Source organism: Nannospalax galili, unplaced genomic scaffold (assembly GCF_000622305.1).
Source record: "Nannospalax galili isolate Female #2095 unplaced genomic scaffold, S.galili_v1.0 scaffold188, whole genome shotgun sequence".
Classification (NCBI taxonomy): domain Eukaryota; kingdom Metazoa; phylum Chordata; class Mammalia; order Rodentia; family Spalacidae; genus Nannospalax; species Nannospalax galili.
In genome coordinates, this window is record NW_008360325.1 from 1,320,545 (window position 1) to 1,346,650 (window position 26,106).

Sequence of the window (26,106 nt, forward strand, 5' to 3'; positions counted from 1 at the left end):
TTTCATTATCATGTAACAATCCCTTGATTCCCAAATATTCCAGTACAAAACAATTTAAAGCCAGGCATGATGGTGGTGCATGCCTTTAATCCCAGTACTCAGGAGGCAGAGGTAGGTGGATCTCTGTGAGTTCGAGGCCAGCCTGGTCTACATAGGGAGTTCCAGGACAGCTGGTGCTACAGGGAGCCCCTGTCTCAAAAAAAAAAAAAAAAAAAAAAAAAATTAGCTCCATCCATTGGAGCAAATACAGAGGCACGCATTTCTCTGTATATATACATCTAGAATTTCTCTGTATGTATACATCTAGAAGAGTAATTGCTACATTAGATACACATCTAATTCAGCTTTTGCTACAGAAAGTCAAATATTTCTCAAAGGAAATTATAAAAATCAGCACTACTGGGAGAAGTACAGGAGAGGACTTTTATTGCTCAACTTTTCCCAACAAAACCAACTAGACATTAAAAAAATTTTTTAATATTTTATTATTTTTATTTCATGTGTATGAGTGTACTGCCTGCATGTATATGAGTGCACCCGTGTAGTGCAATGCCTCAGAGGTCAAAAGAGGGCTTCGGATTCCCCTGGAACTGGAATTAAGGATGGTTCACAGCCGCAATGTGGATGCTGGGAACTGAATCCAGGTCTTCTGCAAGAGCAGCCAGTGCTCTTAACCACTGAGCCATCTCTCCAGTTCTGACCTCCATGGGCATTGCATGACACACGGGTGCATTTACACACCATGTATGCAATACACCCATATACATTAAAAATAAAAATAAAGCTGGGCGTGGTGGCACATGCCTTTAATCCCAGCACTCGGGAGGAAGAGGCAGGTGGATCTTCTGTTGAGTTCAAGGCCAGCCTGGTCTACACAGTGAGTTCCAGGACAGCTGGTGCTACAGGGAGACCCTGTCTTAAAAAGACAAAAAAAAAAATTTTTTTTTAAATTTTATGTGTTGCCCGCATGTATGCAAATACACCTTTGTCTTTCAGAGGCCAGAAGAGGGTGTTGGATGCCCTGGAACTGGAGTTAGGATGGTTGTTAGGCACCATGTGGATGCTAGAAACCAAACCTGGGTCAGTCCTCTCTCTGCAAGAGCAGCTAGTGCTCTTAACCGCTGAGCCATCTCTCCAGCCCCTCAACTAGACATTTTAATCCCTGCTAACTAAATAGCTGTCTAAGTGGTACTCTTAAAAATTCTTTTAAAGCAAAAATTAAGTTTTTTTTTAAAAATAAAGACCATAAAATTTTACATCTGACAGTTACTGCACAGAAAGCTTACAACAAAGCATCTATTCTTTTTTCCCATGGTTCCTGCACCCCAGTTCCTTACCGGTTTGGTTTAACTTCCAACCTGAGCCCACCAGCTTCCAAGCTCTGAGCCTAGGGAAGAATGTGTCTAATCAGAGGTGGTTCACCTCTCTGAACATGGTCCAGGTCAGAATTAATGTTTTTATGTCTTACTCTGGGATTTAAAGAGATTTTCTTTCCCACAGAACCTGAACATGAATATAAAGAATCCTGAGGGAGTAGAGGATGGCTCAGTGGTTAAGAGCACTGGCTGCTCTTGCAGAAGACATGGGGCTAACTACTGTCCATAACTCCAGTTCCAGGGGTTCAGATGCCCTCTTCTGACCTCTGTGGGCACTGTATAACACAGATGTGCTTATATACATTCAGGCAATAAGCTCATACACACAAAATAAAAAATTTAGAAGTAGTAGTAGTAGCAGCAGCAGCAGCCTGAAGCTGATGTCGTCTGCTAACTCTGAGTGCTAACTTGGGAACAGAGCAAACCTGGAGGACCATGCAGGGGAGACTCTGACCTGGCTAGAGCATCCACAGACAACTCACCCAAGGTTTCCAACTATGTGATCAATAGCCAAGCATTGATGACATGGTGGCACACGCCTTTAGTCCCAGCACTTGGGGGGCAGAGGCAGGCGGATCTTTGTAAGTTTGAGGCCAGCCTGGTCTACATAGCAAGTTCCAAGGTAGCTGGGGCTATAGGGAGACCGTTTCAAAAATAGCTTTTCATTTATGACACTCAAGGTTGAGTTATCATAAATCAGATCAGGAAGAGTCCCTATTGATAAATCACATATTTACAAAAATAAAAAAGATCTACCATTTAAAAATTAAGTATATGGCAGAGGCAGGCAGACCTCTGTGAGTTCAAGGCCAGCCTGGTCTACACAGTGAGTTCCAGGACAGCTGGGGCTACAAGGTGACCCTATCTCAAAAAGACCAAAAAAAAAAAATATAAAATTCTATATATATATATATATATATATATATATATATATGCATGTACTTGTGTGGGGGCACATGCAGTACTTGCAGGGTCCAGAAGAGGCATCGGATCCCCTGGCACTGGGGCTACAGGCAGTTGTGAGCCGCCTGATATGGGTGCTAGGAACTGAACTCCGGTCCTCTGCTACAGCAGTGCACTCTCTTAACCGCTAAACCATCTCTCTAGCCACCACAATCATGTATTTGAAAAACAGGCTTTAGTTTTGTCCTCAAGAAAAGCTGTCACTTGGTAACATGCATCAGCAGGTACGCACATTGCCCGGATCCCTTCATTCACATTTTTGTGAATGTTAGTGTTGTTCATGACTATAGGGATAAAGTTTTTTATTCCTTTCAGTTGCTCTTAGCAAGTTACATTTCCCAGGAAATATGCCTATTTCACTTGAATTTTCAAAAATTCTGGCATGGTGCTATTCCTAACACCATTCTGTTTTGACAGGCTACTGCGAGTACAGTGGGCTCCTCTTCTCCCTTTCATTTGTCTGTGCCTGTTTTCTTTCTCTTATCAGTTTCACTAGAAGTTTGTCGATTTTTACTACACTTAAAAAAAAACACAAATTTTGCCTTAATTGACCTTTCCCACTTTATTTTGGAGGGGTCCTGTTTGGTGCTGAGGACTGAATGTAAGACTCTGGGCATGCTTAAGGGCATGTTCTACCACTAAGCTACATCCCAGACTTTGTTTTTTAAACTATTATTCTGAGACAGGCCTCACTAAGCTACTCGTGAACTCCCTCTTCAGCTCAAGCACACTCTTGTGGAAACTAGCGGCAAATGTTGGGTGTTTTCCTCATTCACTTTCAACCTTTTGTTTTTTGAGGCAGTATAGCTCTGGCTGGTCTGAAACTTGCTCAGTGGATTAGGGTAGCCGAAAACTCAAGAGATCTACCTGCCTGCCTGCCTGCCTGTTGGGATTGAAGGCGTGCTCCACCATGCCTGGTAACCATCTTATTTTTTGAAACTTATGGCTCACTGAACCCAGAGCTCTTTGATTTGTCTGGGCTGGCCAGCCACTAAGCTCTACGGACCTTTCTATCTCCACCTCCTCCATGCTGGAGTCACAGATGTGCACCACCACACGTGGCTTTTACTGGGTGCTGGGGATCCACACTCAGTCTTCATGCCTGCGTGGCGAGCCCTCTCCTGATGGAGCACCTCCCCAGCCTTTAAATCTGCTATGTGAGTTTTCCTGCGTGTCTTCGTTATTTCTTCCCTTCTATTTCTTTTGGGTTTTCTTGATCTTATTTTCTTAATTTTTAAAAAAATTTATTTATTATTTTATGTGTATGCATGTATTGCCTGCATGTAGGTAAATGCACCCATGTCGTGCAATGCCCATGGCAGTCAGAAGAGACTGTCGGATCCACTGGGACTGGAGTTATGGACAGCTGTTAGCTGCCATGTTGGTGCTGGGATTTGAACCTGGGTCTTCTGCAAGAACAACTAGTGTTCTTAACTACTGAGCCATCTTTCCAGCCCAATCTTATTTTCTTAATTGATGCTTCATCTACCAATTTTGAGGCCATCTACTTTTCTAAGACTGAGAACCTCCCTCTAAGCACAGCTTAGACTGGAGTTTGCAAGTTTTGATACAGAGCATTTCTATTATTCTATTTAAAATATTTTCTAACTTCCTTTTCTATCTTCTTTAGCTATGAGTTATATGAAATAATTATTTATTTTTGAGGAAGGGTCTCACTATAGAGCTCTCTCTGGCTTGCCTAGAATGTACTCCAGCTGGTCTCAAACTTGCAGCACCCTCCTACCTCTGTTTTCTGAGTACGGGTATTACAGACATGTTCCACCATGCCCAGCAAGAATTTATTCTTAAGCCCTCAGTATTGTATAATTACCTTTCTATTCCTGGTTTATAGCTTAATTCCAGAGGTCATATATTATGTCATATATAACAACAGTGCTTTGAAATGTATCAACTTGAACTGTCTTAAGATTAGTCAGCTTTTGAAATGTCTCTGCATGCTTGAAAATTAACTATGTTGCTATTTTTAGATATATAAGTATACACGAAACCAGGGATTTTGATGCTATCACAACATCTATGTTTTAAATTTTTTATTTCTATTTTATGTGTATGAGTGTTATGCCTGCATGTTAAGTGTACCTGTGTCATGCAAAGCCTGGAGGGGGGCATCAGATCCCCTAGAACTGGAGATACAGACAGTTGTCAGCTGCCATTGGGTGCTGGGAACTGAACCTGGGTCCTCCGGAAAAGCAGCCAGTGCTCTTAGACTGCTGAGCGTCTCTCCAGCTGCACAACACCTATGTTTTGTTTACTTGTTTCATCAATTCTGAGACATGTTGAAATCTTCACTGTGATTATTACATTCATTTTTCTTAGAATGAATGTCAACATCTACTTTGTTGATTCAGAAGTCATACTGTTATCCAAGTTTACCATCAGGGGTAAACTTTTACCCCTGAATTGAAACTTTTACCATTACAAGTTGAGTTTAACATGTCCCCCAAATAATTTCATCTGCCTCCTAGGAACAAAGCCACCTTCTCCTGCCCAGCCTGTCCTGCAGTCTTAGTAGTTTATAAGCCAAGGTCTGCCTAGAGAAATGGAAGCATAAACAATGCATGCTGCCTTCAGGCCTGGCCCAACAGCATGTAGATTCTCCCTGCTCTTCCCTAAAGTTGAGAACCTCGCAGAACAGATCAAGGACCTCAAAGATGGTAGAGTGGAGGGGTAGAAAGAATTTGACTGGAACAGTGAGATGGCTCAGGAAAAAGGCACTGGCCATGCGAGCCTAAACAACCTTAGTTTGATTCCTCGTAACACATAAAGGTGGGAGGGGAGAACCAGTTCCAAAGCTGTCCTCTGACCTCCACACGTGTACTCTCATGTGCCCCCACACACATTCAGCACACTTACACACAAAGTAATAAAAATAAATTTTAAATTAAAAAAAAACTTTACATCCCTAAATGACCACGTGGAAAGCAGTCTGCCCTAGGACTGCCTGCTCTGGACCTGTGTGTGATGAGAAATGACTGTGTAACAAGCTGCTGAGATTTGAGCCACCCGCACCACACGCTGCATCTGCCTGGTGTGCACTGCGTCCAACGCTATACACCCGTGCACTTAGTGCTGGGGCGGCTTCTCGCTTCCACCCCAGCACCTCTTAACCTTGCGCTATTTCTAGGTAAGCAGCGTTGACTTAACCTTGCGCTGTATTTCTAGGTAAGCAGCGCTGACTTAAATTTCTTTACTCCGACTTCACATCTTTATCTTTGAGCTGGAACACTTAACCCATTTGCATTGAAGTGATGACTCATATCCGATTTGCGTCTACTCCATCACTTGGGAGCCCTGCTGCATCTTTTGGATTAGTTGTCATTCCTGTCCCTTCTTCTCAGCTGTCTGGTATTAAACAGCCTGTTTCTAGTCCTTGAGTTATTACTTTAGAAATCATATCATGAAGCCTGACTTATCAGAGTCCAACGTTTATACAATTTGACTCTTCTTTTAATGACAAGGACCACGGACCATGGACTCTACTCATAAGTCCAGCCTTTAGCCACTGCTACGTTTGGGCACATGTGTGTTTGAAACCTGCAAGCCATTATGTTTTACAGGACAGTCATTCATCTTTGCTAGAAACAGAATTCTTTGTTTGGCTTTGTGTGAACAGGGTTCCATGTAGCCCAAGCTAGTCTCTCACTCAGCTATGTAGCTGAGGATGACCCTGAACTCCTGGTCTTCCTGCTTCTGGTCTGGAGTCTTTCATATGACCTTCTCAAGACACTTCTGCCCTCAGCCATCCTCTTCCCTCCCCGTCAACCACCCTCTTCCCTGTCTTCAATTACACCTCATGCACCATGTTATCTGTCTTCTGTATTCTGTTTTCCATCTCCACCTCTCCAGTGCTGAAACTAAAGGCATGTGCCACTACATCTGGCTTTAAACTTTGTGTGTATGTGTGTGTGTGTGTGTGTGTGTGTGTGTGTGTGTATGTACGTGCACACACCATGTGCACATGTGGAAGCTTGCAGGAGTTGGTTCTCTCCTTCTACCACGTGGGTCCCAGGGATGGAACTCAAGTCCATTATCTACTGTACCACCTTATTGGTCCCAAAATTAAGTTCTTTAATAAATATACAGGGGCAGAGGGCGGTAGCAGACAGCTCTAATTTCAGCACTTGGAAGGCAGAGGCAGGGGCAAAGGCACTTACAGAGGCAGATCTCTGTAAGTTCAAGCCCAGCCTAGTCTACACAGTGAGTTCCAGACTAGCCAGGGATATAGTAAAGCTTGTCACAAAATTCAAAACCAAATCCCAAAGTAAAAAACCAAAGAGCAGATTAAACATCTTCTATTGATCGCAACTTGGAAACTGGGTTCATGTCTCAAATTGTTGTGATAAAAATGTATTTTTTACCATTCTTCAATGTATGACTGAGGTAATTTCCCAGTGTATAACATTCTTGTTTGGTTTTTCGGAGACAGAGTCTCCCTGTAGCCCCAGCTGGCCTGGAACTCACTATGTAGACCAGGGTGGCCTCAATCTAAGAGATCCACCTGCCTCTGCCTCCCAACTGCCAGGATTAAAGGGGTTATATAACATTCTTTATCATCCTTCAGTGTGTATGGTAGTTTGAATGAAAATGTCCACCATAGGTTCCAAGTATTTGAACACTCTGTCCGCTGCTCATGGAGGTTCTGGAGGTGGCTTGCTGGAGGAAGTGCGTCACTGGGGGTGGACTTTAGATTTCACAGACCCACCCATTTCCAGTTTCTTGCTCTGCTTCCTGCGCCATGTGGGTGCTGGGAATCGAACCCAGGTCCTCTGCAAGAGCAGCCAGTGCTCTTAACCGCTGAGCCATCTCTCCAGCCCCATTTTTTAAAGCCTACAACACCCGGTATTCCCAGTCAGTCTCCCATCCAAGTACTAACCAGGCCCCACCTTGCTTAGCTTCTGAGATCAGATGAAATCAGGCACGTTCAGGGTGGTATGGCCACAGACCCTGCACCTATTTGAAGATGCGTTTCAGCCTCCCCTACAACAAAGGACTCTCATCCCTCTGGAACCTTAAGCCCAATAAACTCTTCCTTCTATAATCTGCCTTGGCCATGGTCAACAGAGAAGTAACTGACACAGTATATTGAATTGGTGATATTACATTGTACATTTCTGACTTACGGTGGTGTTCCATTTTAAAATATTCCTATCATCCTTCAGCATACAATCGGCAGTGACAGCCCACCGTACATGCTGGGTATCAGCATTTTTTCCAGAAGAAATCTTTCTCCAATATCTATCTGTACACACTACTATCTCCATAGCTGGGCATGGTGGGGCACAGCTAGAACCCCAGAACTCAGGACCCCAGGGCAGGAGGATCACAAGCTCCAGGTAGAGCTCTGTGTCAGCTCTACATAGTGAGACTCTGTCTCAAAAACAAGCAAAGCCACATGAGCTCCACACCTGCATCTCTTCTCCCATCTTCTGTGCGGTTGACACCATTTACCTCTACAAATACTAGACACCCCAAGTGGATTCTTTGCTTTAAATAGTTAAAAAAAAAATTTTTTTTTGTCTTTTTGAGACAGGCGGAGATCCCTATAGCCCCAGCTGGGGGCAGAGATCCGCCTGCCTCTGCCTCCCAAGTGCTAGAACTTCAGGCAGGCACCATCACTCCCAACACGGTTGACTTTTTTCTCCATCTCCCATCTTGCCATCACTGGGTTGTCAGGTGGACATCACAGCACCTGGCTATCTACGTGGGTTCTGGGCATCCAAACTCTGGTCTTTATACTTGATGGAGTTCTAATGCTTTTACACATTACTAGACACTGAACTGTGCTGTATCTTCCTCTCTCACAGAATGCTGGGGATTGAACACAGAGCAGCATGCGTGCTGAGCAAGCACTCTACCACTGAGCCACACAGCTGGCCCAAGTACCATGAAAATGTGCTAGTCTCCTTGGCATAGTAGCTGCTTTTTTACTTCTGTTGTGTTTTGCAGTGGTGGGAATCAAATTCAGAACTCTCAACACTCTTTCTACCACTGTGCTTCAGCCCTAGCCCTTACCATACCTTTTAAAGTAGCTGGGCTTTGTTCTGGGGACAGAGAAGTTACTTGGAATCAGCTAGGGAAAACCTGAAGCTGCTTAGCTTAGGGCTAAAGCACCTAAGACAATACCCTTCTAGGCTAGGTACCTGAGCCCGCTACACCTGCCCTGACAAAAGTGGAAAAGCAATCCTTAAGGATCTGACAGCATCCTGGGTGGTGCCACACAGCTAACCCCAGCCCTGTGTGATGCTTAAGGGACTGCTGGGCCTACTCTTCATAACAGCTTTAGCTGGCTTCGAGGCGTGCGCACTGACTATGTAGAGATCCATGCAAAGCTGCAGGGGACTTTGCAGATCCCTGAGGTTCTAGGCAGCTCCTTCTCTCTATGTGACTCTACTACACAAGTTCTGGTTGCCCATCCTTGCCAAACTGCTCAGCTTTTCACTTTGGTGAGGCTGATGGACTCCTGACTTTTTTTCTCCCTTACCCAAAATGTGGAAACTGTCATTCAATCTGGGTCAAAGCTACCTGAAAGTCAAATCCAACTTGCTGCTGCTTTTAAAATAAAAGTTTTTTTGGAGCAAATCTCATCCATTCCTTTTTTTTTTCCATAAAGGAGCCACAGGTGATGGCAGAGTGGCTGTGACAGAAGCCCAACAAGGGCTTACTCCTGCCCTTTACAAAGGAAGGAGTGTGGAGTCACTAGAGGAGGAAGCAGGCAGGGTGCAACCCCCTCACTTGGCACTCATTTCAGGGAACACAGTCCTAGGCTGCCTGTTGTACAAATGTTTGAAAACTGTTGTGTACATTCCCCTGGTTTCTGAGTTATATAAGGTAGAAGTCAGGGTCTGGATTAGGGTGAAGCAAAAGACTTGCCTCACGCACGATTTTAAGGGAGCACCAAGTAACAGAGAACATAAAAACTAACGGAAAAAACAGACCTCGAGGAACAGCATACCACAGTTTTATATAACAACAGTACTAGTCACAGTCTGTGGGAAGCCTGTGGCAGAAGGAAAATCATGAATACTGATCTTGTCTTTATCTGAAAATTTCATTTTTTTAATCATAGATTTCTACATTGAATTTGATTTTTTAAAGCATTACAGTAAAATATCATCAATTCCAATTACTAAGGTTTTAGGACCTCCTCAAGTTCTATACTATGTGCCTCGGCCTAGAGCTGGCATAGATCTGGCCCGTTATTCCACTGCAGTGCAAACACAAGTCTCGAGGAATAGTTTTCTCATTAAGTAGAATCAACTAATGCCTACAAAGACTATCAAGGGGGTCTGGAGGGATGGCTCACAGGTTAAGAGCACTGGGGGCTGGGTTTGGTCCCCACACCCTCATGGAGGCTACCATTATAACTCTGGTTACAAGGGATCCAATGCCCTCTTCTGGCCTCCATGCACTGCACACACATAGAATACTTACAGACACACAGGCAAACACGCATACACATAAAATAAGAATAATAATTTTTTTTTGTATTTTTGAGACAGGGTCTCCCTGTAGTCCCAGCTGACCTGAACTCATTATGTAGACCAGGGTGGCCTTGAACTCACAGAGATCCGCCTGCCTCTGCCTCCCAAGTGCTGGGACTACAGGCGTGCGCCACCATGCCCGGCTCATAAATAATTTTTAAAAAATAATTTATCAGTGTTTTCCGTCTCAGTGACATCTTGGAACCTGTGAGAAATGCTGTGCTCTACTTTCCACTGTTTTCAACTGGCAGCTGTGCACGTACATGTCCCCACCATATCAATCAGAGGCGATCATAAATGCATGTCAAATGGACATAAATTAGTAACAGAAGCACTTTACAGAAATGTACTAGAACTTGAAAACATTCTTCTAATCACTACATGCAAAGCACTATGCTACAGTGTGACGGACACCAATCGGCCCTTCGCAGCAGCTGCTCCTGTCAGCTTCCTGACTGTTGAAAGTAGGTGCCCAATCTCCAAATGCACCGGTTCAATTACAACCAAACCAACAACAAACCTGCTGTCTTCGTTCTGTGAAATGACTGTCTCAGTCAGCTCATTTTCTACATGTCCCCAACTCCTACTCCTTCTGAATAAGTGACAGGAAAGCACTTGGTGGGCAAAAGGACCATCTCATCTACATGAAAACTAAGAAACTTTTACTTGTAACCCAATTTCCACATAACCTCTACATCATTTATTTCATTTCTAAGGCACAGTGCAAAGATGTTTTCAAATATACTGGTCTAGAGACCAGGGAGATGGCTCAGTCAATAATGGGCTTGCACCACAAGTATGAGGACCTTAGTTTATTCCCCAGTGCCCACACAAAAAAGCTGGGCACAGTGGCCCGTGCCTTTTACCCTGGCACTCAGCAGGTGGAGAAAGGAAGGCACCTTAAGCTCGCTGGCCAGCCAGTGATGTTGAACCAGTAAGCTCCAGATTCAGTGCTTCCAAACATAAGGTACCACCGTATTCACCACACACACGTGTACACACACACACACACAGACACATGCACACACACAGAACTGTTCAATTCACACTGGACAGTTATTCTCCAAGGCATTTAGGCGGGAGGAGAGAAGAGCCAGACAAGATGAAACAGCAAGCAGGCTGCCCGGCGCCGCCTGAGGCTGTTCTTGGAAGAAGGCTGTGTAGGCAGCGACAGCAATGGGGAGCTTTTGTACCTACTCCTGGTACTGTGGTAAGTCTACCCCCCCTGAAATCATGCTACACACCCCCATCCCATATACTTATGTTGCTCCTAAAACAGAAGAGGGCAGGAGTGCTTCTAGTTAGAGAAGAGTGCACTGAAAATTGAAGATACCAAGTAAAACACTTTAAATATCCCGTCTACTTCATAATCAAACAGACCTCTACTGCTATCCACTAGCACAAATTTTCTGACATGGCTTCCAACTGTCAAATTATTTTAGTTTAAAGATATACAAAAGTATAAAACCTTTCCAGGTTACCCTGAATTTTTAATCTAACTGACCCTTCAGGGGCTGGAGAGATGCCTTAGTGGCCAAGAACGTGCACTGCTCTTAACCTGAGTTCAATTTCTAGCACCCACATCTGGCAGTTCACAGTGGCCTGTAATCCCAGTACTACACTCACATGCACAAACACACACAGACACCCATAATTAAAAAGTAATAAAATAAGAACTATTTAACTGGCCCTTTAAATAAACTCTACTCCACAATGTTGGCTATTGCTCAATATAGCTATAATTCACTGCAATAAACAGTGAATTTAAACAGAGGTTTGGTACACAACACCCAATTTCTTAGGCTGCCACCGAATTAATATTGTATAGATAAAACAATCTGTTAACATTCCTTATACGAATAAAATAGCCACATTAATAAACTTTGTTGGAAAAACATGGAGGAAGAGCTTTGACTATGGGTTAGACAGGGTGCTGAGCAGCTCTAGGAGAGACCCAGTGCACAGACTGCTGAAGACAGACAGGGACAAAGGGAACTGCCCCACTCGCACAGGCCCAGGTCAGCCCTACCCTTCATGTGCAGTCTGGCAAGAAGCCAGACACCAGCAGGAACCCAGAACCCACTGTTTTTTGAATGCAAACACCTTTGGCCCACTCAGAGGAAAACAAAACTTCAAGAGAATTGCCTGTAAATCAGAATGCCAACGCTCTGGGACAGGTTTTCAAAACTAGCTCATCCTCTCCATTTCGATACTTGAATGCAAACGCAAGGGAAGAGTAACAGGTAAAACCCACTCAAGACAGCAAGTCACTTATTCTTAGTGGCATCCTATTCCCTGGAGGAGGGAAAAAGTAGAAGTAAAAAATAATTTGAAAAACTAGTAAAGTTGGTCATGAAAAAGAGATACCTTGGCTGAATCTGTAAGCCTCTGACCAAGTCCTAAAAGGAAAGGGTCAACACAGACCACTTGACCACCCTAACATATCTGAGTGTTCATTTTGTGGGCACTCTGAAGGAGAAGATGAAGGCAGAGGTCCTGCATTCAGCAGCTGACAGGCTAAGTAGGGGACACAGCCCAATTCTTACATGTGGGAGGTGCACAGTGCACGGAGCAGTGATTCCTATGCATGGCGCTATAAGGAAGATCTCCCTAAGGAGCCAACATTTATGCTACAGAGAATAAACAGAAATTAACCATTTTCTGTAATTCTTATATTTGATTTTAAAATTATACAAACAGTGCTGGGCGTGGTGGTGCACGCCTTTAATCCCAGCACTCAGGAGGCAAAGACAGGCGGATCTGTGTGAGTTCAAGGCCAGTGTGGTCTACATGGTGAGTTCTAGGACAGCTGGGAGTACAGGGAGACCCTGTCTCAAAAATACCAAAAAAAAAAAAAAAAAGAAAAAAAAAAGTATACAAACAGATAAATGGAGTAAGAAAAATCAAATACTTAAAAGTAGCTTAGTATCAAACATCAGTTTAGGGCTGGAGAAGTGGCTCAGTGGTTAAGAGCACTGGCTGCTCTTTCAGAGGACCCAGGTTCAGTTCCCAGCACCTACATGGCAGCTAATAACCATTCACAGCTCCAGTTACAGGGGATCTGAAGCCCTTTTCTGACCTCCATGGGCACTGCACAACTAGGTGCACTTACACACATGTAGCCAACATACTCATACACATAAATTAAAATAAAAAATTTTTCTTTTCTTGGTCTTTTTGAGACAGGGTCTCCCTGTAACCCCAGCTGTCCTGGAACTCACTATGTAGACCAAGCTGGCCTTGAACTCACAGAGATCCGCCTGCCTCTGCCTCCCAATTGCTGGGGCTTTCCCCCAAAAAATAACCCATTCTAAGTTAATAGTACTAACAGTATTTTTGGATGAGGGAATATGAAAGCAGGAAACGGTTGTTTTACAAGGTTTGAAGATGGAAGTGGGGCTGGAGAGATAGCTCAGCAGTTAAGAGCACTGACTGCTCTTGCAGAGGACCTGGGTTCGATTCCCAGCACCCATATGGTGGCTACGAACCATCCTTAACTCAATTCCAGGGGAATCCGAAGCCCTCTTCTGACCTCCAAGGCACTTCATGACACAGGTGCACTCACATACATGCAGGCAATAGACTCATACACATAAAATGAAAACAAAAAATAAATAAAATAAAGATGGAAGTTATGGTAAGTCCATGGACTATGCTGATCTTAACACTATTAGAAATCTTCAGAATCTCAGGCAGAAGAAAAGGGAAAACAATGTCCCAGGAGCTGCAGAGAACTCTGAGAGAAGATGCGCCAAGCCTGCCTCCTGTATTCTGCAGGAACCATAGCTGGGACTGGAAGCAAACAGTCCCATCGCGGCTCTGGGCAGAGGGGATGGAGAGACGGTCACACCGAAGGGTCTGCGCTCAACCAGCTTCCACAGTCTGGAACATCACAGTAACTTTTCACAGGTGGCAACCTGAACCTCATGCTAACCCTCTCTTTCAAAACATTTTAAGTCAGCTGCTAAGCACAGGGATATGGTTTCAATGCCATGATAGAATTTATTCAAATGTTGGTGTTCAGAAAATGACAGCCGGAAGTCTGATGTTCTGGTATGCTGAGCACTCTGAACTGAAAGACGCAGGCCAGGGCAGCAGAACCATCCTCAAAAGCAACGAGTCTCTGATCTTCCCTCCCCTGCCTTTTCAGAAGTCCTCTTCCCCAAGGCAGGTGACACAAACTAAAAATATTACTCTAAACCTCTACCCCACATAAAATCTCATCTGACAGTAGGTCCTAAGACCCTCCCCACTCAGAGGGTCCTGCCCTGTGCTTGGGAGGAGGAAATGCTGCATGAAGAAGCTGAGCAGAACCTGAACAGATGAGCCTCACCGAGTCCCCTCGGCCCATCGGATGAGCCTCACCGAGTCCCCTCAGTGCACTGCTATCAGATCAGGGCCTTTTGTTCAATTTCACATCTACACCAATGTACACTGATCACTAAACCTAAGCATCAAAACAAAAACAAGACAGTTTCTTAGGCAGGAGCAGAAGCACAATGATCAAAAGTTTGAGGCCAGCTTGGGCAACCAGAACATGGTTTTCTCAGTTCTTTAGGTTTTAATTTCTTTTTTTGAGACACAGTCTCACTCTATAGCCCAGGCCAGCTTGAAACTCACTATGTAGTTCAGGCTGGTCCTTAACTCTTGGTAATCCTCCTGCCTCAACCTCCTAACTGCTAGCTGCAAGTCTGATCCACCATACCCAGGAATTTTTTGTTGTTGTTTTTATTTTTGTTTTGAGACAGTTTCTCACTTTGAAGTCCAGGCTAACCTCAAACTCATGGCTATCCTCCTGCCTCTGCCTCCCAAGTGCTGAAACTACAGGCATGCACCACCATGCCCAGCTTACTGAAAACTTTTAAAATTTAAAGTTAAAATTTTTTTTTACACTGGGCATGGTCGTGCATGTCTTTAATCCTAGCACTGGGGAGGCAGAGGCAGGCGAATCTCTATGAGAGTGAAGCCAGCCTGGTCTACCTAGCAAGTTGCAGGCCAGCCAGGGCTACATAGTGAGACCTTGTCTGACAACAACAAAAAAGAAAAAGCAAAAAAGAAATTATTTTGTGTGTGTTCGCACATGCATGTGTGTGCACCCATATGCCACAGTGCACATCTGGGGGTCAGAGGACGATCTGTGGGAACTGGGTTCTCTCAGGTAGGCTGCAGTAACTGAACTTGGGTAGTCAGGCTTGGCAGCAAATACCTTTACCTGCTGCATCATCTGGAATGTCCCCTGTGGCCCTTATGACCTTTCTTACCCTATGGAAAGCAGACATCCTTCAGCCTAGCAGAGGCTACCGCAGAGAGTAAAAAAGGATGTATTCCCCAATCTAAGGGTTGATTAAAATGTGTGATCAATGAATTTGCTTGTGAAATGTCATTCTGTAACACATGTAAGGCTGATCTAAATGTGGTTTATTGTCCATTTAACTGAATTTCATCTCTTTTTGACAAATCAAGAAACTATTCTTAATATGTTTTCTTCCTCTAAACAAAAGAATGATTTTAGTAAGATTATGTTACTGAATTCCTTTTTGATGTAAAACATGGTTAGAGCCAGTCTCACAGGAGCTGACACAAAGAACTGACTCCCAAGCATATTTCTTGGTCTTTTACAGAAAAATCGTGCTGACCCTGGTGTAGCCAGGACCAGGCCTTTTCTCTTTGGACCACGACTTTTCATCAGCCCATGATGCGACCTTTTAAATGTGCATGTTCTGGACTAAAAGGTCGCATACCACCCACGGAGGGCAGGAAGGAGTTTAAGTACATGCACACACGGTGAGGGAAGACTATGTAGGTACGTCATACACATAAAATCAGTCACTGCTCCAAACCCTTGAACATCTGCCACAGATGTCCTTTCTACCTGTAGTTTGGCCTCCGTCCCATCATCAACGTGACCTCCCCCTCCAAACACCCAGTTTACAGCTCCCCTCTCACAGAGCCCAACACAAACTCATTCATAGGAGCAGTGCTGCAGTCAGAGCCAACTTCAGGCTCTGATCACCACCTCTGCTCTTTAGTTTGAATTCGTGCCTGATGGGCCCACGGCATAAAGGACCACAGACCAACAAAACGCACCATGATGGTAATCTTTCACTTTTAACTAACAGCCTATCATTTTAGGTTGGTGAAAGTGGTCTCAATTAAACAGGAGGGTTTGTAGACAGTTCATGAATGACATGACACTGTGGAACAAGCGCTCATGGTGCACAAACTCTGTTACTGGGGCTGGAGAGATGGCACAGTTAAGAATATGTGCTGTTCTTGCAGAAGACCCAAGTTCAGTTCCCAGCACATACATCAGGTGGGTCACAACTATCTCTATCTCCAGCTTCAAGGACTGGACCGATGCCCTCTTCTGGTCTCCGTGGACACCTACACTCGTGCACACACCTACACACATATGTTTTTTGTTGTTATTCTTTGAGACAGGGTCTCCCTGTAGCCCCAGTTGGCCTGGAAGTCACTATGCAGATCAGGCTGGCCTCAACCTCACAGAGATCAGCCTGCCTCTGCCTAAGTGCTGAGATTAAAGGTGTGTGCCACCAATGCCCAGCTTTGTTGTTGTTGTTCACATACACATAATTCAAAAATAAAATCTTTTAAAAATATATCTATTATTGAAAAATAAAGTTTGGACCAGTGATATGGCCCAGTGGGTAACAGCATGTGAAGGAAAGAGAGAAGAAAAGGAGAAGGAGAAGAAGGAAATCTGTCACCCTAAGTGAGCTGCACTAAAATCTCAATCTTTTAAAATATTTTATTTATGTGTATAAGTGTATTGCCTGTGTGTGTGTGTAAGCGCACTTGTGTTGTGCAATGCCCACAGAGGTCAGAAGAAGGTACTGGATACCCTGGAACTAGAGTTACAGATGGCTGTTAGCTACCATGTGGGTGCTGGGATTCAAACCCAGGTCCTCTGCAAGAGCAGTCAATGCTCTTAACTGCTGAGCCATCTCTCCAACCCCTAACATCTCAATCTTTTCTGAACACGAGAAAACTAAAAACAAGGGTTAGCCATAATCTGACTAGAAAATTGATCTACATTTCAACTGTTGAAAAGATAACCCCTGGTTACTTGTGACAAAAAGCTGTAACCTACAGGTTGAGCCTACTCTCACCGTCATCCTGCCCTACTAAGTGCAGTATCACGGCCTCGATTGAGTACAGTGTTCTGTCTGTACTCATGTGTTTATGCACACAAAGGTACACCTGAGCATGTGCTGAACCAAAAATTTGTATGTATTCCTGTGTGTGCACATATGGGTATACTTTGCACATGTGTTCACATGAATTTGGAGTCCAGAGGTTGACATCAGCATCTTCTATCACTCTACCTTTTTGTTTGGTTTTTGTTTTATGAGATGGGTTTCCCTATAGCCCCAACTGCCCTGGAACTCACCATGCAGACCAAGCTGGCCTCATTCTCACAGAGATCCACCTGCCTCTGGGATTAAAGTCGTGTACCACCATGGCAGTCTACTTGATTTTTTAAACAGGGTCTCCTACTGAACCTGGAGCTTGCTGACTTGGCCAGCAAGTTCCAGGGATCCCCTTGTGCCCACCCCTACCCCCGTGCTTTTTCACATGGGTTCTGAGCATCCAAACTCAGGTCCTCATGCTTGTGTGGTGACAGAGCATCTCCCCAGCCCTTCAGTGCAGGATCTGGACACCCTGGAAGGCTCTCTCATCATAGCAGGTGGCTCACCTCCAGATGTTATACCTGTTCTGCTTCCAGGGATATATACCTCCAGCACACCCAGCTCAATAAATGACCCAAGAAAGAAGGTGGAACTTTTAAAAATTTAAATCTGAGTGCTCTAAATTAGAGACCTGCAATTATCAAGGCCTCCTTTTGACAAAAGAAAACAGAAACTATTACATGAAAGCAAACCTTGTCGTCAGGAAAGTGAGTCTCAGGGGAAGAGAGCCAGGAGCCAGGGTTCTGATCCTAGATCTGGTTCTGATCTGCTCTGGGACCTCAACCAAGTGGCGTAATTTCTTTGGGCCTCAGTTTCCTCATCTGTAAAATAAAGGGATTGAATTAGACAAAGATTCTAAACGAGACCTATGGATAAACACAGATAAACCCACTGAGTGCCTTGAAGACTAGTCTACCTTCAGATTAAAAATTACACCATGTGAGCTGAATGCTAATTAACTAAGAGAGAGAGTCTTCCTGGGCTACACAGTGAATTCAAGGTAGCCTGGACTATACAGTGAGACCATGTCTCAAAACACACACACACACACACACACACACACACACACACACACACACTTCAGAATATAGGTGGTAATCTCAGCACTTGAGAGTCTGAAATGGAGAATCCAGAGTTCCAGGTTTGCCAACCAAGAATACATAATAAGTTCAAGCCTATCTGGGCTATAAACAAGACCATCTCAATATGTTTAAATGCACAGTGGGACTGATTTTGATGAAACTAGGCTATAAATATTTCCAACAATTCTTCAACAATGAAGATAACAAGCCCTCCTTTATCACTTCCATAAGCTTCACCTTTTTTTTTCCCCCTCTGGTCTTTTTGAGACAGGGTCTCCCTGTAGCCCCAGCTGTCCTGGAACTCATTATGTAGACCAGGCTGTCCTGGAACTCACAGAGATCTGCCTGCCTCTGCCTCCCGAGTGCTGGGACTACAGGCGTGCGCCAACATGCTTGGCAAGCTTCATCTTTTAAATATGGCTCTATCACAACTTCCTGAACACTAGCAAGGAAGTCTCCTAGCAAGTCAGGCTCTCTGGAGCCTTGGATGCTCTCTGGAAAGCAGCTCTTCAGATGACAGAAAGCTCCACCAAGACCACACCAATACATGTACATTTTGGTGGTGTCAACCACTGCCAGCCCCATCTTACAGAGCCCACTCCCTGTGGTGGTGAGACAGCTCCCACCCTGAGGCTGGAAACACTCTCAACCATAGCCTGGTCAGGAACCAAGAGACAAGGTAGATATCACCAGAGAAAAAGCTGAGCCAAGCAGCCAACTCTGGTAAGCAGAGAGAGAGGGTGTGCTTCCCACAGAAAGCCAAATTTATTTACACTAATCATGAATGCAGGCTCTCAGCTGGAAAAAAATCTCACTTAAAATGCCAGGAGGTTCAGAATCCATTCACAAGCTTTCCCGAACACATGCAGTTACCATGGTAACCTTGACATTATATTTCTTGGTGTTGGACATGTAAATTTACTACCCATAATGCATTTAAACAGTTTGGGGCCACCAATTCACAGCAAAACCACTCTGAGACTCTTAGCCTCCCTCTAAGCGAAGTACAAGGAACAGCTGGGGTCCTACCCAGCTCACCCCAAGGACAGCTCACCCCACAGATAAGCACCAAGCTCCACATCTGAGAAAATGCTCATCCAAGGGCAAAATAAGAATGAAGGAAACTGGACTTCATCATCTACTGTCATATGGCTAAGAAGGTACAAAAATGAAATGCTCTGTGACAGATTAATGAAATTGTCATAGTTTAAAAGAAACAAATATATTATAATTTGTATCTACATCTCTTAAATTCAAATATGTTTAGAAAGCCAAAGGAAAAGCCCATCTCTTCAAAGACCATCCTCACTAATTCATTTGTCCATACTAAATAAGATAATTCTTCAAATGTCAAAACTGCCATTAACAAGATACAAAGTTTTATTTCTGATTCAGATGAGAGCTAGTCAAATCGTAATCACTTACTTTGACTCTGGAGATTGACAAACAGTTAAAATATACATACATGGATGATTTTCAAGTCCCTTACCTTTGTATAATCCACCGTCAGAACACATACATGAAAACCAAATCACTGGACACAAGCTGCAAAGGCATCTTCAATTTCACATTCCCAGGAAAGCCCACTGCACCAGAAACTCAGAGCTGCAGGACAAGCCTGTGCTGGCCATGGCATTCACAAAACTGCCTGCATGCTAATCACGAACTGCCAAGTCCTGGGGAGTCCTATCCCCATCATCTAACCCTCCAGCTCACAGGCAGCAGTGTGAAGAAGGGGAGCAAGGAACTCCCCCTCGGGTGCTTTCCAGCTTAGCAGGGACTTTGCTAGCCGCTGCATTGCAGTCTTTCTGAAAACTACCAACCTCAGAGCGAAAGCACTGGGGAAAGACTCGGCAGAGGGAGCTGCCTTTGGAGCCACAGAGATTGTTTTTTTAAGGATCTTTTTTTAAAAATATGCTATAAACTCCTGGGGGTATTTCTGGATTTCCAACCTGTTTCCTAAAGCCCACCTGGCTTGAGGCTGATACTGGGGTACACAACTGGGACAATGGACTGAGCCAGGAAAGCGTGCTAAGATGAATGAGACATGCGTTACTGACCGCGTTAGCGCACGTTCCTGCGAGGGCCCCGCACCCACTGGACAACAGCTTCCAGAGCCAGCTGAGGTGGTCTGGGAACAAGCCATGACTTTTATTACAGAAAAATGCAACCACAACAAGCGTATCTACTTCCTGTGAAGGCAGCATTCACCTGGAGACCCAGCTACCTTCCTAGTACGGTAAAAACCACTATGTGCTCAGAGCACTTGAAACATTCAACCATTGAGCATATAATCAAATTCAGAAAGACTCAAAATCGTATCAGCTTGCTAAATGACCTTCATCTTTCAATCATTCATGGTTTTGGATACATGTGATGAACACTAACCATTTGCTATGAGGAAAGGGATGAGAGTCACCATCGTGGTGGTGCACCCTCCAGTGAGAACGCACTAAGGACAGAGCCAGCACTCCACGGGAGGGAGAACAAGAGCAATTCTAGGGATCCAGACAGGGTGGGTCCTAGAAGGAAGGAACCTTTGATGGACCTGAAGGAATGGGCCGGTCTGGGAAAAGGGAAGAATGAGGACGCATGCTCCAGACAGCTGCGCACAACCCTGTGTGACTGCGTCCTCAGCAAGAGTGCACGTGCTCCATTCCATCAGGGCCTAAGCGCCTGTCACATCACCCTACGCACCCACAGCTGACATGATAGTCTACTATCTGGTATCCCAGGCACACACTTGCCCAAGGCTCATGGGGATTAAGTAGCAGGGCCAGAACGTGAACCTGGCAGGTGGCTCTGTGTCATGCAATCCCATCACACTGCCCTCAGCAGGTAACAGCTGGCTTCTGGTGATTCTGATGACCGACCCCTGGGAGAAATTCCTGTCTGTAGCTTCTGCTCAGATGTGCTTTGTTCTACTGTCTACTGCCCAGCCTAACACTAAAGAGCAGTAAAGGACTGAACAAATGAATCAACAAATCAGGGGCTCTGCTGGGCACTCCTCAGCAGAGATTCAGAGGCCCTGCAGCCTCCCTACAGGCCTCACATTCTTGGTGAAACACCCCTTCTTTGTATTCCCTGTCTACGTAACCGTATTTCACAACAAAGGTTCTGCGACCTTCTACAGAAAATCTTCATTAACTCCTTTCCCATACCCAGCAAGTCCCCTTCCTCTGGGTTCCTCTCATCCCCAAGAGTTACCACACTTTGCCCCAAGTGAGATGTACCTGTGTGTCTAAAGCATTACTATTCTGGCTGCTTCACACAAAATACATAGTCAATCACACACAGAGTTCACTTGTTCCCTGTGAGGGAGCTTCTCATATCATCTCCACCTGACAGACAGGAAAACTGAGGCACAAGGGTCATAAATTATGGCCCAATTGGGAAGTCAGGATTGAAACCCAGACCCTGGCTTCCAGAGGCCACCTGTTAATCAGCCATCTGCTGCTTTTACAGGCATCCACAAGGTTTGCTGATATTAACTGGGAAAGATGATGGTGGTCTCACAGGCCTGGGATGGATAGCCTTATGGAAAACTTTTAAGAAAATTTTCCAACCTTCTGGCTCTCTCTGTCTTTTTGAGACAGGGTCTCTCTGGAGCCCCAGCTGGTCTAAAACTCACTATGTAGACCAGGGTGGCCTTGACATTCACCTGCCTCTGCCTCTGAGTGCCTGGATCAAAGGCGTGCGCCACCACACCCAGCTTCCATCTCTTTTTCAAGGTAAGATGTTGTCCTAGATAGATTCAGTACTTAACTTGACACATCTGGGCAGAAACCACCTCAGTTAAGGAATTGCCTCCATTGGATCGGTCTGTGGCCATGTCTGAGGGGCATCTTCTTGATTGTTGAGTGATGTGGGAGGGTCCAGCCCACTGTGGGTGGTGCCACCCCTGGGCAGGTGGGCCTGTGGTGTATAAGAAAGCAGGCTGAGCACAGGTCAGGTTGGGGGAGCAAGCCAGCAAGCAGAGTTCCTCCAAGGCCTGTGCTCCAGCTCCTGCCTCCAGTTCCTACCCTGACTTCCCTCAGTGATGAACTGTGACCTGGGACATGAAGGATAAAATAAACCCTTTCTTACCCTAGTTGGTTTTGGTCAGTTTTTTTTTTTGGGGGGGGGGTCACAGCAAGAGAAAGTAACTAGAACTGATGTAAGTGAATACAGTCCCACTGCGTAATTTTGGTCAACAGTGGACCATTACAGAGCTGTGCCCTGTGGCCCGAGAGCTCTGCATCACTTTTAGGACACCTAACTCCTCATTAGACTCACTGGTGAATCCTTCCTGACTGGGAAGAATCTCACAGCTCATAGTAAATGAGCAGAGAGGCAGAATGAGGGGCTTCTTTTGCCATCATCATGTTTCTGGCTCACCAGAACAGCCAAAAAGCCCGGAACTTTTACCACATGCTGCTGGGCTACTTTAGGTGCCAGTCTGGGCACTCCCCACAGCAGTTCCAGCAGAACTGGACCCTCTGAGTCCAGGGTCAAGGCTGTGCTCTGTGCAGTCTCAATCTCACCATCTGAAGACAGCTGCAGCACAGCGACTCGACTCCCCAGTGGACTGGCTAAGCCAGTACCCCTGGGCCTGATGCAGCTGACGCTGTGCTCTGACCTAAGTGTTCTTTCCCAGCAGGGTGCTAGAGGGACAGGACTGACCATGGTCTTAATTTTTAAATTTTACGTGTATGAGTGTTTTGCTTGTGTGTAGGTAAGTACACCACATGCAGGCAGGTGCCTAAGGAATCCAGAAGAGAGTGCTGGATCCCCTAGAGCTGGAGTTACAAGCAGTTGTGAGCTGCCATGTGGGTGCTGGGAACTGAACCCAGGTCCTCTACAAAGCAGCTAGTGGTCTTAACTGCTGAGTCATCTCTCTAGCACTAAGATTCTTGAGGCTCCTGGGGACAGCAGCTGGTCAGTGGACAGAACGTGCTGATGGAAAGAGGCTGATAGTGGCACAAGCTGCCCCCAGTGCTGGTGCAGGAGAAGCAGCACTCACTGTGAACCCTTCAGGTCACCTTTCCACTTTGACTACTATAAGGCCTAAGCTGGGAAAGTTTACTGCGCGGGCACCAGGTGCTCCACAGTCTGTGGAGGCGGCTTCCTGCAATCTCCACTCTACAGACTGCAGGACTCCAACAGAGAAGTAACATGTGTCAACAGTGCTGGAGCAGTGACTTTCACACCAGCTCTGTCTGATGCTGATGTGGCATGACCCTAGTTCAAGAACAGCCCCTGGACTGCTCTGGTCCTCACTACAGGCAGAACAGAAAGGGCCCTTAGCACTTGGGTATGGACTCCTCAAGCAACTTCTCCCCCTTGGAATCCCAGGCACCTTGTCTAGGACAGAGACTGCTGGACACTTCAGTGTCAACCTGACACACCTGGATAGAGGGAGCCTCAACTGGGGAATTTCCTCCATTGGACTGGTCTGTGGAGCATTTTCTTGAATGCTGAGTGACATGGGAAGGCCCAGCCCACTGTGGGCGGTGCCACCCCTGGGCAGATTGTCCTGTGTTGTATAAGAAAGCAGGTTGACACATTGTGCTCATTCATTAAAGTAGGACCAAGCAGGGTCATTGGACCCTCACCAGAGAATCCAGCCACTCTTCCCAGTCAATTGTATGTAATTTGGCCCTAATCACACATGGTCTCCTGGATTTGGGCAGGGCTAAAGTATACAATCTGGGGAAGACTAGGAAGAGAAGGCTCGACCCATGCTGGGTAAAGGCTTTCCAGTGTGCATACCCTCAGGTCATACATACACCTCAGCAACCCCTCAGTTATCTCAGTAAGCTCAGTAAATTCATTGGTTCCCTAGTAAAACTTTAATCAAACATTGGCTCCCAACACTAAAACCTTAAAAGGGAATAAGCACTGCTTAGTATCCCGGGAAAAGAATTCTCACAACAGATGGAAAATTAATTTGTTTATGCTATTATGTCTCATAATTATTTAAAAAAAAAAAAAGAAATGAGGATGTAAGATGTTAAAAGGATATGGGGATGGAGATATTTTCCAAAATAGAAAAAATGAGAAAGCTAGGCAAGTGATGAAGGTCTGTGTAGGTTTGTTGTGATCTATAAAGGATGAGACAAAAATAATATACACATAATCTAAAAATTTCTAAGGTCATAGTTTAGTCAACTAGTTTAAGAAACAAACTATATATCTACTCAAGGTTTATCTGAGAATATCTGTTTTTTTTACCCAAGCTTTATCTACATAGCACATGGTAATTAAAAGTACCAGACTGGGGGCTGGAGAGATGGCTCAGTGGTTGGGAACACTGATTGGTCTTGCAGAAGACCCAGGTTCGAATCCCAGCACCCACATGACAGCTCGCAGCCATCCATGGTTCCAGTCCCAGGGGATCCAACGGCCTCTTCTGACTTCCACTGGCACTGAATAACATGGGTGCACTTACCTACATGCAAGCAATACATGCATACACATAAAATGGAAATAAATAAAATATTTTTTTAAAAAAGTACCAGACTGGTGGAACTAACCTTATTGGATGTTTAACAGCCATACTTTGAGGCCTATACTAATCTGGTCAGAGGGACTTAAAGGACAGTTTTTGCCCCTTGCCCTCCAAGGCAGACTAAGTTCCAGGGGACTATGGAACATCACAAAATGTCCTGTAACTATGGTGAGTCACCTGTCCTCTTGATAAGGGAGGCCATAGAGACCCCACAAGATGGACTTGAACCAGTGTCCAGTCTACAAAGAGGAGGGTCAACTCAGAGGAAACATCTCATCCATGCTTCCAGATACGGTCCAGCAGGACCTTTGACTTATCTTCACATAGATGGAACTGGTAAAATAAAGGAGCCAGGGGAGCCTCCCAAACCCATGTGACCCCTGAGAACAGATCCTCAAACGACCTTAAGTGTAAAAATAAATTGATTTATTTGGGCCAACTCTATGGTCTTAAACACCCAAAAGCAAAGTATTACCAAAGAGTAAAATCGTCAGGTATATTTCTTTTAAGAGTTCAAGGGATTACACTTCCCAGACATTAGCCTTAAGTCTACACAAAAAGTTATTTAGACAATTATTTCTCATTGATGATTTTGTTCCTAATCAAAAAGTGGTGCTCAGATGTAAGACTTCAAATCTTGGTCTGCAATACTGTAGTGCCCACCTGTAGCTAAGGGAGACAAACAGCTATTGTTCTAAAATGATGGACAAATTTATTTTCTCTCCCTTTCTAGAAGCCTTTGAGAGGCAAATGACACTGATTCTAACCGCTTCAACAGTTATCAAAATACCTGAAAGCATATCCTGAACTATCACACTCGAGTCCAGCCTTGGCAGACAAAAGAAAAATGAGGTGGAACCCAATAGAGGGATGCTTTTGGAAGCTCTCGTCAAGAAATCCCAAGAACTCTGATATGAACATTTGAAATTTGCCCTGTTCTGAGTTTTTTCTGGTTCTCTGTCTAAAACTTGTAATGCTAACTACTCTTGCCTTTACTTCTCCCTCACATCTCCTATTGAGCAGCCAAGGACTTTCTTTTCTCTCTACAGATAAGAGTTATACAATTTGGGAGTCTTTTAGATAGACCCACTGAAGGGGGTACACCAATTACCTCACCCTGTGTTCCTGTTCAGCATGGAAGAAGCCAGAGCGGTCTGCATCCCAATTCCCTACCAGCAATTTGGGTAACCTCTTTCAGAGGATGGTGTGATAAGAATAGGAGGTAAGAATCGGCTAGGCAGTTACAGTAAAAAAGAAAAAAGAAAAAAGAAAAAAAAAAAAGACCCCAAAGAAAAGTAGCCTGTTTCTTGGCTAAAACTCACAGTGTCCTTGGGCCTCTTAGCAGCACACTCCGTTCCAAAGGCTAAAAATGGCAAAAATATTTGGGAGCTCTTATCTAATACCTAAAATATTTTAGGGTTACCTCTTCAGAGGGGGTAATGTTAGAGTAGCAAAAAGCCCCATTTGAATGGGAGGGAGGGA

General features: G+C 44.8%; 1 protein-coding gene and 1 pseudogene across 4 annotated transcripts in view; both read right to left on the reverse strand.

The window, feature by feature from the left end:
- Traf3 (TNF receptor associated factor 3) overlaps positions 1–26,106 on the reverse strand; it is a 131,314-nt gene that overhangs the window by 54,727 nt on the left and 50,481 nt on the right. For 3 of the 4 annotated variants that reach the window (XM_008825582.3, XM_008825583.3, XM_008825580.3), the window contains exon 2: positions 17,745–17,873. The exons of the other annotated variant lie outside the window; for it this stretch is intronic. The gene's annotated coding sequence lies outside the window, so the exon portion shown is untranslated. The remainder of the gene's footprint in view (positions 1–17,744; positions 17,874–26,106) is intronic. 4 annotated transcript variants of the gene reach the window in all.
- Positions 7,185–7,303, reverse strand: LOC115068853 (annotated as a pseudogene).